This window comes from Hyaena hyaena, unplaced genomic scaffold (assembly GCF_003009895.1).
Source record: "Hyaena hyaena isolate Hyena2069 unplaced genomic scaffold, ASM300989v1 scaffold_11, whole genome shotgun sequence".
NCBI classification, from domain to species: domain Eukaryota; kingdom Metazoa; phylum Chordata; class Mammalia; order Carnivora; family Hyaenidae; genus Hyaena; species Hyaena hyaena.
Genome location: NW_024080643.1, coordinates 6,580,235 through 6,592,800, shown reverse-complemented (window position 1 = coordinate 6,592,800; position 12,566 = coordinate 6,580,235).

Below are 12,566 nucleotides of genomic sequence, written 5' to 3'. Positions count from 1 at the left end.
TCCACCATTGTGTTCACCTCCAAGGTTATGGTTCTTGATCACAGAACCTTCGACTGTGAAGCCACATTTCTTAGGCTCCCTTTGCATCCTTAACCCTATGTCCTTTTTGTCCACTTTCTATCAAACCAGGTTTTCCCTTAGCCATTTCTCTTCCTCGATACAAATATTTACTATAATATAAATATGTATTTTAAATGACAAAATATAGGCAGAATTTCACATAAATTCTTCTTTAAAAATTTCCTACGGTTTGGTGGGTACTCAGCAACTGGAAATATCCATTTCCCTGAAATCCAAGATTTTACATTTATACACACACCACACCCATATTCACAAGCTACATTGGGGCAAGATCCAGGTGTCTGGTTCATCTTTTTAATTTTCTATCACCTAGTTCTCGTGCTCCATAGGCAAGTCATATTTTTGAGTGAAAATGAATACACAAAATCCTCTTACTAATTAAAATTCCACTTTTAGTATTTCATTGCTTTTAATTTATAACTTTGATTTATTCTTAAGATAGAAAATTCCTTTAAGAGTGATAATATTTGAGCTCTTATAATTTTCCTAGAACTTCTTAGAGACGAATTGAGTTTGAAGGGATTAAACATTTGAACAAAAGAAGTAAAAGGACACTGTTTTGAGGTGTAAGCAAAAAGGGCAGTAAAGAGAAGAATAAAGAAACCCATTCTTGCAATTCCAAAAAATGTCTATTTCATTTGAGGGTAATCTTGATATACCTGATATACCTCATATACTTGATATAAATCACCATAGACACTCCATTTATTTTGAATGAATAAATGAGTAAATGAAAATGTACATGCCTATGCATATATAACAAATCATAATTGATCTCCTCTCTGGAGTCATTACAGGCCATTTACCTAGTCATAGAGCAAGGGAAGCCTCATTCATGGCCAGGCCACAAAGTAACAAAAAGTGCCACTTTGCTTGGTCTGCTGGTTTGGAGAGAAAACAGGATTCAGCTACATGCTGTGAAGACAAGTTTATCTGATCCATCTTGCTTCAGAGCCACTCCCAGCTTGAGAGTGTGTGTGTGCCTTTTGCAAAAGATGGCTTCTTCTTTGCTTTTATTTCTATAGCATGCTGATCTATGGTTCTGCAAGGGACAGAGAATTGAGCTTTTATTTCATTAAAAACTGAAATCCACTGTTTTTTTTCAGATTTTTTTTTAATTTGAGAGATAGAGAGCATGAATGGGGGAGAGAGGCAGAGAGAGAAGAGCAGAGAGAAAGAGAGAGAGGAGAGAGAGAGAGAGAGAGAGAGAGAATATTAAACAGGCTCCATGCTCAGTGGAGACCCTGATGCAGGGCTCAATCCCACAAACCTGGGATCATGACCTGAGCTGAAATCAAGAGTTGGATGCTCAATCAATTGAGCCACCCAGGTGCCCTCAAATATTTTCTAATATTGAGGTCTTATAAAATCAACAGCTTTATTTAGATATAATTTTCATAACATATGATTCACCCAATTACTCATTCGATGTTTTTAATATGTTCACAGAGCTGTACCATCATCAACATGGTCAATTTTAGAGCATCCTTAGCATGAAAATAAGAAATCCCAATCTCTAAGCACTTAGTCATTCCTCCTTTTTCTCCAATCCTCTAGCTCCAGGAAACCTGTAATTTACTTTTGTCTCTATAGATTTGGCTATAATTTCATATAAATTATATCTTTCATATAATTGTATAAACTACATAATTCCATATAAATGGAATCACACTGAAATGTCTCCTATGTGTGTGTGTGTGATTGGCTCCTTTCACTTAGCATAATGTTTACAAAGTACCCATGTTGTAGCCTGTACTAATAGTTAAACTCTCTCTCTTTTTTTTAAATTTTTAATGTTTATTTATTTTTGAGAGAGAGACAGAGCATGAGCTGGGGAGGGGCAGAGGGAGAGGGAGACACAGAATCCAAAGTTGGCTCCAGGCTCTGAGCTGTCAGCACAGAGACTGACATGGGGCTCGAACCCGTGAGCCTTCCAGCCATGAGATCATGACCTGAGCTGAAGTCAGCCCCTCAACCTAATGGGCGCCCCAGGCGCTCCAGTACTTCATCTCTTTTTAATGGGAAACTATTGTTCCATTGTATGGACATACCACTTTTCTTTTCCCATTCATCACTAATGCACGTTTGGGTAGTTTCTACTTTTTGACTATTATGAACACCGCTGTTGTAAACATTCATGTAAATTTTTTGTGTGAATTTATGTTATATTTCTCTTGGGAGAGTTGATGGGTCATGTGGCAACTCTATGTTTAACATTTGAGGGATGTTTTTTAGAGTGACTGTACCATTTTGAATTCTTACTAGTAGTGTGTGAGTGCTGTAATTTCTCACATCTTCACCAACACTTCTTATTATCCTGTTTAGTGGTATCTTTTGTATTTCTGAATTGAAAATCCCTGAGGCTGAGCCTCTTTTCATTTGCCTATTAACTACTTGTATATTTTCTTTGAGGAAATGTTTATTCAGATAATTTGCTCACTTCTAAATTGAGTTATCTGGTGATTTTTGTTATTGAGCTGTGAGAATTCTTTTTGTGTTCAAAATATAATCTCTTACCACATATATGATTTGCAAATATCTTCCATTCTCGAGAGTGTGTTGGGCTTTCTCTTTCTTGATGATACTCCTCGAAACATAGTTTTAAATTGTGTTGAAGTCTAATTTTTTTTTTTGCTTGTTTGTTATGTTTTTGGTGTCATACCTAAGAAACTATCACAGAATCGAAGGTCACAAAAATTTAGTCCTATATTTTTTCTAAGGTTTTGATAGTTTTAACTCTTACATTCAGGTCTTTAATTCATTTTTGAAAAAATATATATGTGAGACAGGGGTCCAGCTTTGTTCTTTTGCATGTGGAGATCCAGTTTCCCAGCACCATTTGTTGTACTATTGTTCACTACTATTGACTTTTTCTCGGCAATCTGTCAAAAATAAATTGACCATGAGTGTGAACATTTATTTCTGTTTGGAGCCTCTGTTACATGCATATAATTGTTATGTCTTCTTGATAGAAGACCTATATATACATATATATATATACACACACACACACACATATATATATGTTTTGATAGATATATGTATCTCTCTCTATATATATAGTATAAAACTTATATGAAGATATTATATAATTTATCATGATATATATCATTATACAATAGATAATATTCTTCATTAGTTCTTACAACAATTTTTGTTTTAATTTGTTTAAATTTAATCTTATTCAATATTAATAGAACCACTCCAGCTCTTTTTTGGTTACTGTTTGTACAAAAGATCTTTTTCCATCTTTAAAAAAAATTTTAAGGTTTATTTATTTTTGAGAGAGAGCATGAACAAGGGAGGAACAGAGGAGGAGTGACACACAGAATCTGAAGCAGGCTCCAGGCTCCAAGCTGTCAGCACAGAACTTGACACCTGGCTTCAACCCACAAACTGTGAGATTATGACCTGAGCTGAAGTCAGACGGTTAACCACTGAGCCACCCAGGTGCCACCATCTTTTAAAAAAAATATTTATTTATTTTTGAGAGAGAGGGGGTGAAGGGCAGAGAGATAGGGAGAAAGAGGATCCCCAGCAGGCTCTGATGTAGGGCTCAAATTCACAAACCATGAGATCATGACCTGAGCTTAAGTGGGACACTCAACCAACTGAGCCACCCAGGAATCCCAGTATTTCCATATTTTTACATAAACTTAATTGTGTCTTTAAATCTAAAATGAATTTCTTATAGACAGCATATAGATTGATCATTTTAAAAATTGATTCTAATAATCTCTGTCCTTTAATTGAAGAGCTTAAGTCATTTACATTTAATGTAATTACTAATCTGAAACTATTAACTTCTGTCATTTTGCTCCGTGTCTTCCCTATGTGCTATATGTTTTTGTTCCTCAACATCTCCATTACTGGCTACTGTTATGTTAATTAGATATTTTCTTATATGCAATTTTGAAGGGTTTTTTTGGTCACTTTTTTACTATCAGCTTCTAGTTATTTTCTCAGTAATAACATCTTAATTATATTAATCTAGTTGAAATTAATGCCAATTTAGTTTCAATAAGATACTAAAACTTTTTCTTATCTAGCTCCATTCTGTAATTATGCTATTGCTGTCACAACTTAAATCATTGTCAGCCCATCAACTCAGATTTATAATTATTGGTTTATACAATTGTCATTTTAAATCATATAGTGAAGAGGATAAGTGATAAACCAAAATACATTAATCCTAAATTTTATATTGCCTATGTAGTTACCTTTGCTGGTACTCTATTTCTTTATGTGGATTAGAGTTACTGTCTAGTGTCCGTTCATTTCCACCAAAAGAACTTCCTTTAGCATTTCTTCTAGGGTAGATCTACTAGCAATACATTCTCAGTTTTTGTTTATCTGGGGCTGTCTTAATCTCTCCTTCATTTTTGAAGGATAGTTTTTCTGGTAGATAGAATTTTTAGTTGACAAGTTTTCTATTTCAGCACTTTGTGTATTTCAGTCTAGCACCTTCTGGCTTCCATGGTTTCTGATGAGAAGCTATTAATCTTATTTAGGATTCTGTGTACTTCATGAATTAATTCTTGCTGTCTTCAGGGGTCTGTCTTTGTTACTTAAATCCTATAATTTGATTATAATGTGTCATGTTGATCTCTTTTATTTAAACTACTTTGAATTTGTTGAACATTTTGGATGTGTAGATTCATGTATTTTGCAAATATTCAAGCATGATTTCATCAAATATTATTTGATATCAAATATCATTTTTTTCTCTCTCTTGTCTTCTGGAATTCCTGATATGTATATGTTATATACATAGGTATATATATAATATGTGTATGCTTAAAGATTCTACAGGTTTTTGAGGTTGTGCTAGTTTATCCTTCATGATTCTTTTTCTTTCCTTTCCTTAGACTGGATAATCTCAATTGACCCATCAAGTTCTCTGTTTTTTCTTCTGCCTGCTCAAACTGTCTATTAAGCCTCTCCAGTATCATTTTCACTTCAGTTATTGTCATTTTCAATGTCAGTATTTTTTGTTTCCTTTTCATAATATATTTTTGTTTATTGATGTTTTCTGTTTGGTGAAATTTTATCCTCATGATTTCCTTAATCCTTGTTTATGGTCTTCTTCAGCATTTTGAGAATATTTATAAGAGTTTTATAAAGTCTGTCTCATTTCTCACATATTGTTACTATTAATTTCCTTTTTGTAGTCTTGTGTACAGCCATCTTTCTTGTTTGTATGCTTTAAAATTATTCATTGAAAAATTAACTTTGAGGCTTATCATGTGGCATTCTGAAAATTAGATTCTTTCCTACCTTTGTCTGACAAGCTTTTTGGTTAGTTTACTATTTTACCCAACTGTTATCCCTTTCTAAGGTGTCACAAAGTCATACATTTGCCTTTACATGTTTAAATGTGCCCTTGGTAGCCCCTTCACTCCTTGTAGAGTTCCAAGTTAGGTGAAATGAAGACAATCTCTTTTCATTGGTTTCTCAGAGAGCCACCAAGTAGATTGAAGCAAAAAGTTAACCCCATAATTCTCTGAAAATAACATCTTTTCTTCTTCCTTTCGTAACACACAACTGTACCAGGGACATGGTCTGCTGTTTTCAAGGCTGCTGCCAAGCTGGGGTGTGGGGGTTGGGGCCAGAGTAGTCTAAAACTCTGCAAAGCTCTGCAAAGATTCAACTGGGTTTTTTTGATTAAGCCATTCCATGGTTGTTATAAGCTTTTGATTAATCTGTACAGTTCAGAAAAAAAAATTGATTCCAAAAATTTGTTGGTCAGTTTATTGGCTGCTTTTGTGGTGGGAACTTGAAGTACACTACTTCACCATTTACACTGATCTCGTTCGAGTTAATTTCTGGACCCTTAATTCTATTCCATTGATTTCTATTGATCCAATTGGATTGATCCAATCCATTGAATTCTATTCAATTGATCCAATGTCTATCCTTATGTCAGTCCTGACTACAGTATTGATTACTTAAGCTTTCTAGTAAGTTTTGAAACTAGAAAGTATGAGTTCTACAGAAGAATTTTGTTCTTTATCAAGCTTGTTTTAGCTATTCCCTTGAATTCCATATGAATTTTAACATCAACTTTTCCAATTCTTCAAAGGAGACAGTTTGGGTTTTGATAGAAATTGTGTTGAGTCTTTAGATCACTTTAGAGAGTATTGCCATCTTAACAATATTAAATTTCTGATCTATTAACATGGATGTCTTTCAGCTTATTTAGATCCACTAATTTCTTTCAACAAAATTTTGAAGTCTGCAGAGTATAAGTTATCCGCTGTTTTGTTAAATTTATTCCTAAATATTTTATTATTTTCTATACAATCATAACGTGGTATTGGTAATTTTGGTTTAGTGTTGTTTATTGCAAAGGTATATACATTTACTTCATTATTCTATGGAAGAAGTTTTCAAAAACACAAACAAGGTTATGCCATTCTCTGCTTAAAATCTTTCAGTGACTTCTCATTGATCTTAGAAAAATAACAAAAATCCTTAATATGATATAGAAATGCCTTAATGTTCTTATTTCTGCTCATTTCTCTTGCCTCATCTGAACCTACTCTTTTCCTCACTATCTGAGCTACACTGGCATGTTTTCAGTCCTCCTGATCCAACATGATCCTTTCCAACAGAAGGTCTTTGCACACGCTATTTCCTCTACCTGAAAAGTTGTCTCCTCCTCATGTCACAAAACAAATCAAAAAAGCTCTATATCTAGTTAATGCCCATTACGTCTTCTGATCTTGGCTCAAATACCTCCTCTTCTGGAAAGCCTTGTGGATAACCAATCTAAGTCAGCCTCCTATGGAACACACCTTTCCTTTTTGTTACAGTTCTTATGATACCTTTTGATTGTACATTAATTAAGTAAAGTGATTATTTGATTAAGAATGTATACATTAATCAGTACATTGTAAGCTTTTTAAGAGGAAGACAATCCTTGTATTTGCTGGTTGTTGTTTTCATGCTGTCTAGTGCAGTATATACCAAGTACTCACGTTTTTGCTTATTGAACCAATTGATGAGAGAATTACCTGTCAAGAGGGTTATGTATTATTTCATTCAATCATTCATCATTTCAGGTAGGTAATATCCAAAGTTAGAGTCGAGAAAAAATGAAGTTTAGAAAAAGTAAATACCTTGTCCAAATTAAAACAACGACTCATGTGGAATCAGGATTCAAAGCCGGATCTTTCTTACGACAAACCTGTGCTTTCAACTGAACTGTCACATTACTTTATCCTATTCAGAGTGAATCCGTACTCTTTTTCAAGAAAGCTTTTAGTGAAAATATCTAACATATAGCAAAGAGGAGATGACTTTGTGGTTCATGAGAGAAATACACAATGAGCTACGAAGGGGATGCTGCAAACCCACCCAGGGTGATAGCAGGATTTAGAGTGGAGTGTAAGGCTATGAACCATTTTCCAAAGTTGTTAATGAAGAGAAGAAATGGCTCAAAGGTTGGTGGATGGCATTAATGAGAAGGGGAAAGAGAGAGAGGTTAGAGTCAAATGGTACAGATCCCTAAATAGACTGGTTTGGGAAGTGAGTGAGGGTGGATCTGAGTGAGGTGCCAAGAAGTAAAGGACTTAATGGAAACTGACTGAAGTGTACTGAATAATGTATACATTCTTGATAAGATCATCACTTTAATTAATGAGTGTACAATCAATAAGTATCATAAGGATTAAAGAAAAGGAAAGATGTGTTCCATAGGCAGACGGCAGAGGAAGCTGTCTTAGATTGGTTATCCACAAAGCTTTCCTTAATGATGAAAGTTTTGTCCTAACGGTCTATTTGAGGTCACTGGATGAAGAATAGTGGGCAGAGGACTTGGCTATTTGCTTTGGGGATGATGAGAGTCCTGAGCTTTCTTGGCCTGGGATGATACAACTTCAGGATCTTCAATAATATAACATAGCTCGGGTGGGTATCCATTGGGTGACAAAGAACGACAATTGGGGTGGTCGCAATCCTACAAACATTTTAAGTGCATTTAAATTCAAACTATGCCTATCTGATGCAAAAAATTTCTAAAAATTTATTTTTCCTACTGCTAGGATGTGCATTCTCTTAAGAAGAAACTTGAGGGGGGCGCCTGGGTGGCTTAGTCGGTTAAGCGTCCGACTTTCGCTTAGGTCATGATCTCGCGGTTCGTGGGTTCGAGCCCCGCGTCGGGCTCTGTGCTGACTGCCAGCTCAGAGCCTGGAGCCTGTTTCAGAGTCTGTGTCTCTCTCTCTCTGACCCTCCCCTGCTCATGCTGTCTCTCTCTCTCTCCTAGAAATAAATAAAACATTAAAAAAAAAAAGAAGAAGAAGAAACTTGAGGATACTGAGGTTAGTGTAAGTTGATTTTTGTGCATGCCAGTATGGGAAAATGGGGGACTGCAGAAAATAGAATGGCATCTCCAAGACAAATGGCCAGTTACAGATGTGTTTGTTAAGCCAGGAGGAAGGGCCTGGGAGAGAGGGATTCAGGAAGGCAGAAGTGTGGTGACAGGGAAAGCTGAGGCATGGGGTAGCCAAATGAAAGGAAATCGAAGAGTGGAGGGTTCTGTACAACTGATTCAAATTTCATGGGAAAAGTTGGTACCTGACAAACTCTCTTTCATTTGTGCATTACAAACATCTTTTAGTGGAGAGATACGCTTTCCTTATTGCATCCCTCCACTATTTCGTATTTCAAAATGTGACTTAGAATCCAATGCAACAATTTTTTTGCCATTTTTATTCTTCACATGTAATTAGACTGTTTAGCATAATCCTTGACATGAAACTTTCCAGTTTATCTTATTTTCAAAATTGTTTTTTAATGTTTTATTCTTGAGACAGAGACACAGTGTGAATGGGGGAGGGCAGAGAAAGAGGGAGACACAGAATTGGAAGCAGGCTCCAGGCTCTGAGCTGTCAGCACAGAGCCCAACATGGGGCTCCAAATCAGGAACGGTGAGATCATGACCTGAGCCGAAGGCGGACTGTCAACTAACTGAGCCACCCAGGTGCCCCTATCTTACTTTCAAACTAAAAAATCTCTTAGCATCCCCCCCCCACCAATTCCAGTGGGAAATTTTAAGTATAAACATTAATTCTATGTTTTATCAGAGATCAAAGGTAATGGGGTGTTGTTTGGGAAACATATCATGTTTTGCTGTTAACTTCATGATATTTAAATTTTAAAATTTTAAAAATTTTATTTGGTCAGTGTGTGTGTTGTGTGTTGCTGGTCATTTCATTTATCTCTCCTTTCAAAGAATAAAGAAAGGTGATAATAGTCTTAAGACATTGGAGGGAAAATACAATTCACTTTGATTCAACCCCTGTGGCCCATAATATACCACACAGGGTCATAGAATGAAAAAAATAAACCCAATTTCCACTCCCACCATAATTTGTAGATAAATTCTCCTATTACTAGGTAAACTTGAAGAATGTCTAGCTTAGGTTTATGATCAGCAGAATGGGTTCTAGAATAGTTTAAAATTGAGATCATGTCTACAAATTCAAAACATCAAATACTGCTGTCAGGGATGTAGTGGTAAAAGCAAAGAAAAAATGTTCCTAGCTCTCTTTCCTGATCATGGCAGCCAACTGTAAATTCCCTGGTCCCTTTCTTGCTTGTTCATTCCATCACCCCCTCCCCCCCACCCCACCCCTTGCCCCCGACATACTACATTTTAATCCTGTAAGAACTTGTTTCATTTAAGCCGTAATTCTGGGCATAGTCCTTTGTCATTCTCAAATCTCACGATGTGATGAATACCACACCATTGTACGGATCCTCATTAAAGGATAATAACTCTACTCTTGAGTTGTACAGGAAATGATTGTAAATATACTTGAATATGACTGGAGTGAAGCTTGAGGTATGAAGCTTTAACTTTATACTTAATTCAGATAGCTTTTACACACAAAGAGCAAGTATTTTTAAGCTGTGAAAAAAAGCAATCATGGAGGGAAGTGCCAGTTAAGCTAATTTTTGCTAACATAAAAGATTAGACTGGAGATTTAATGTTTAAGACATTATCAAAGACCATGAGTATATAATTTTTTTCAGTCGAAAATGTTGCAAAGCTAAAGTATGCTTTAAACAGTAATTAATAAAAGTCTAATTCTTTATTCATGCCTGAGAGCACGCCAAGTAGAAAATTAGGGGGAAAAGAAATAGTATCCATGAAACCTGCTTGAAATGGCAGCGTAATGGATTTCTTGTTCCTTTTTCATCAAGATTTTATTATCAGTTTCCATTATTTGTAGTTGACTCATTCAGACTCAGACTCTAAGCCTAATGATCTACATTTATTGACCGTTAGTGCTGCTCCAATGTTGCAAGACTTCTTGACACTACACTAGACTGTGGCTACCAGATGTTAGAAATGAACTGAAGAATTAACTTAACTGATGCTTAATAATAGCCACAGTGTATTTGAGCACACTTGATAAATGGGCCTCAGTCCTTCCTTCCTTCCTTCCTTCCTTCATATTTGATGAAGATCTACTATGCCCAACTCATAGATGAGATTAACCTGTAGCCTGTCAGTGTGTCTCTTCACTGATCCAGATGTAAGCCATCTATGTATTCAGATTGATTAATAATGTCTGGAATCAAATTATCTTCTCCTCCTACTCTGGCCTTATTCTTCACACTGAGGCTAGAGGGAGCCACTGGAAACATTTGAACACACCATACACCCTCTGATCTTTCTCTGTGGGGCTCCCTTTGCCCCACAATTCCCTACTGCATTTTTTTCTCACACTGCTCTTCAATCCCTCCCATCTCCTGTCTCTACTTCTCCCAATTTCTCATCTTTCACCTGTGCTCTCTCAGAGCCCATTTCATGATAAATTCCTACCCTCTGCTACCAAACTTTCACAGAATTTTCCCTCCATCCGTTAAAGAAATCCATAATCTCCCCTGAGTTTTTTTTTTTTTTCTTTATGTTTCCCTCTGAAGTCAACATTTCCTGATCTACTCAAAGGCCAGGAGAGGGACTGGCATTCCTTGAGATCCTCGATGCTACTTTTGAAAGAAATATTCTTGTGTTTTTACATGAATTGCATTCTTTCTAAGTCAATACTACCCCACTTTTCCAGTCCTTCATCCTTCTTATTGTCATGACGCTATCTGCATTTAGTCATTCCGCTGCAAGTACTGAAGACATTAGCACCTAGGCCACAGTAGTCTTCTATAGCCCGTGTGTACCATCAAACTGGCTGATTTCAATATTTCTATGGCCAAAGTAGCCAACAGGTCAGCATCTAGGTTCTTGGACATTATCAGGACCACTGACCTTCATCTTTGCCTTCTTTCAACCCCCTAAACATTTTGACCCTTTGTCACAAAACTTAAAGTCTTCTGTGACTATTTCCTATCCTTCTGTCTCACATTCTAATGTTCACTCTATTTGCTCATTGTCCTATGGAGGCCTCGAGTTTCTTTATTTTTCAATGATCTCTACTCTACCAATGTATTATTATATACTTGAACTCGCTCATTCCCTCCTTTCTTGACTCGCCATAGTGGATAATTGAAGGGTTCATCATCTAATGCTCTGTATTCTTGTCCTTTCTTTGAGTACCACTCAGGAACATTAATCCGGGCAACCGAGGTCTTCTGATATGAATTATGGCCAACCTCTTCTTTCCCCTATAGAGGTCATTATAGCTGTGTCTATTATTATCTCATTTATCCCTTGTCATCTTAAGAACAGTGTTTCCTCCTGTATTTGCGACCCATTCTTTGGTGTTTCTTTAGGATCTTATCCCACCAGCCAGGCATCTTTTCTATCATATAGTTGATCTTTCCTTTTCCCCTGACTCTTCTTTCTCTATTCTTATTTTCAATAATGGTGCCACTATTTTCAGTCACTCTAGTTAGAAATCAGGAGCCACTCTGCATGTTTTTATCTTTTATGCCTATAGCTACCTCGTAATAATAGCAGTAACAAAATCCAGTTATAGAGTGACTGCTATGTGCTAGCCATGGTTATAAGTGCTTTACATGTGTGGCTTCAATTCGTCCTTACAATTCTACAAGTTATCTATTGCTCTCATTACCATTTGGCAGGTGAAAACACTAAGGTATAATGACGTTAAGTAGCCTCCCCTGGGGCACGCTGCTAGTAAGTGGTGGGGCAGAGATGAAGCACCAGAAGCTGTTTGTATCTCTGAATATATCATGAATTATCCTACCATACTAATACTCCAGGCTGTTGACAGCTTTCGTCTCAGCAGCAATAGTCCCCACAATGGCCTTGCTGACTCTCCCCTTGGACTCCCCAGATTCTTACTCTGTAGCATTTTCCCCGTGGATTGGTCTATCATAAATATTAATTTAAATCCGTTGTTTAAAACTGTGAGTATTTGGATCCTCAGAAATGAGGATCCGTTTGAATCGATCCTGCTACTTTTTTAAAAATTAACATTGATGATTTATAAATGTTTGTGTTGGGCTGCATAAAGTTTGTGGAGATGGAATATTGTACAATCTCAGTTAATCTGAGA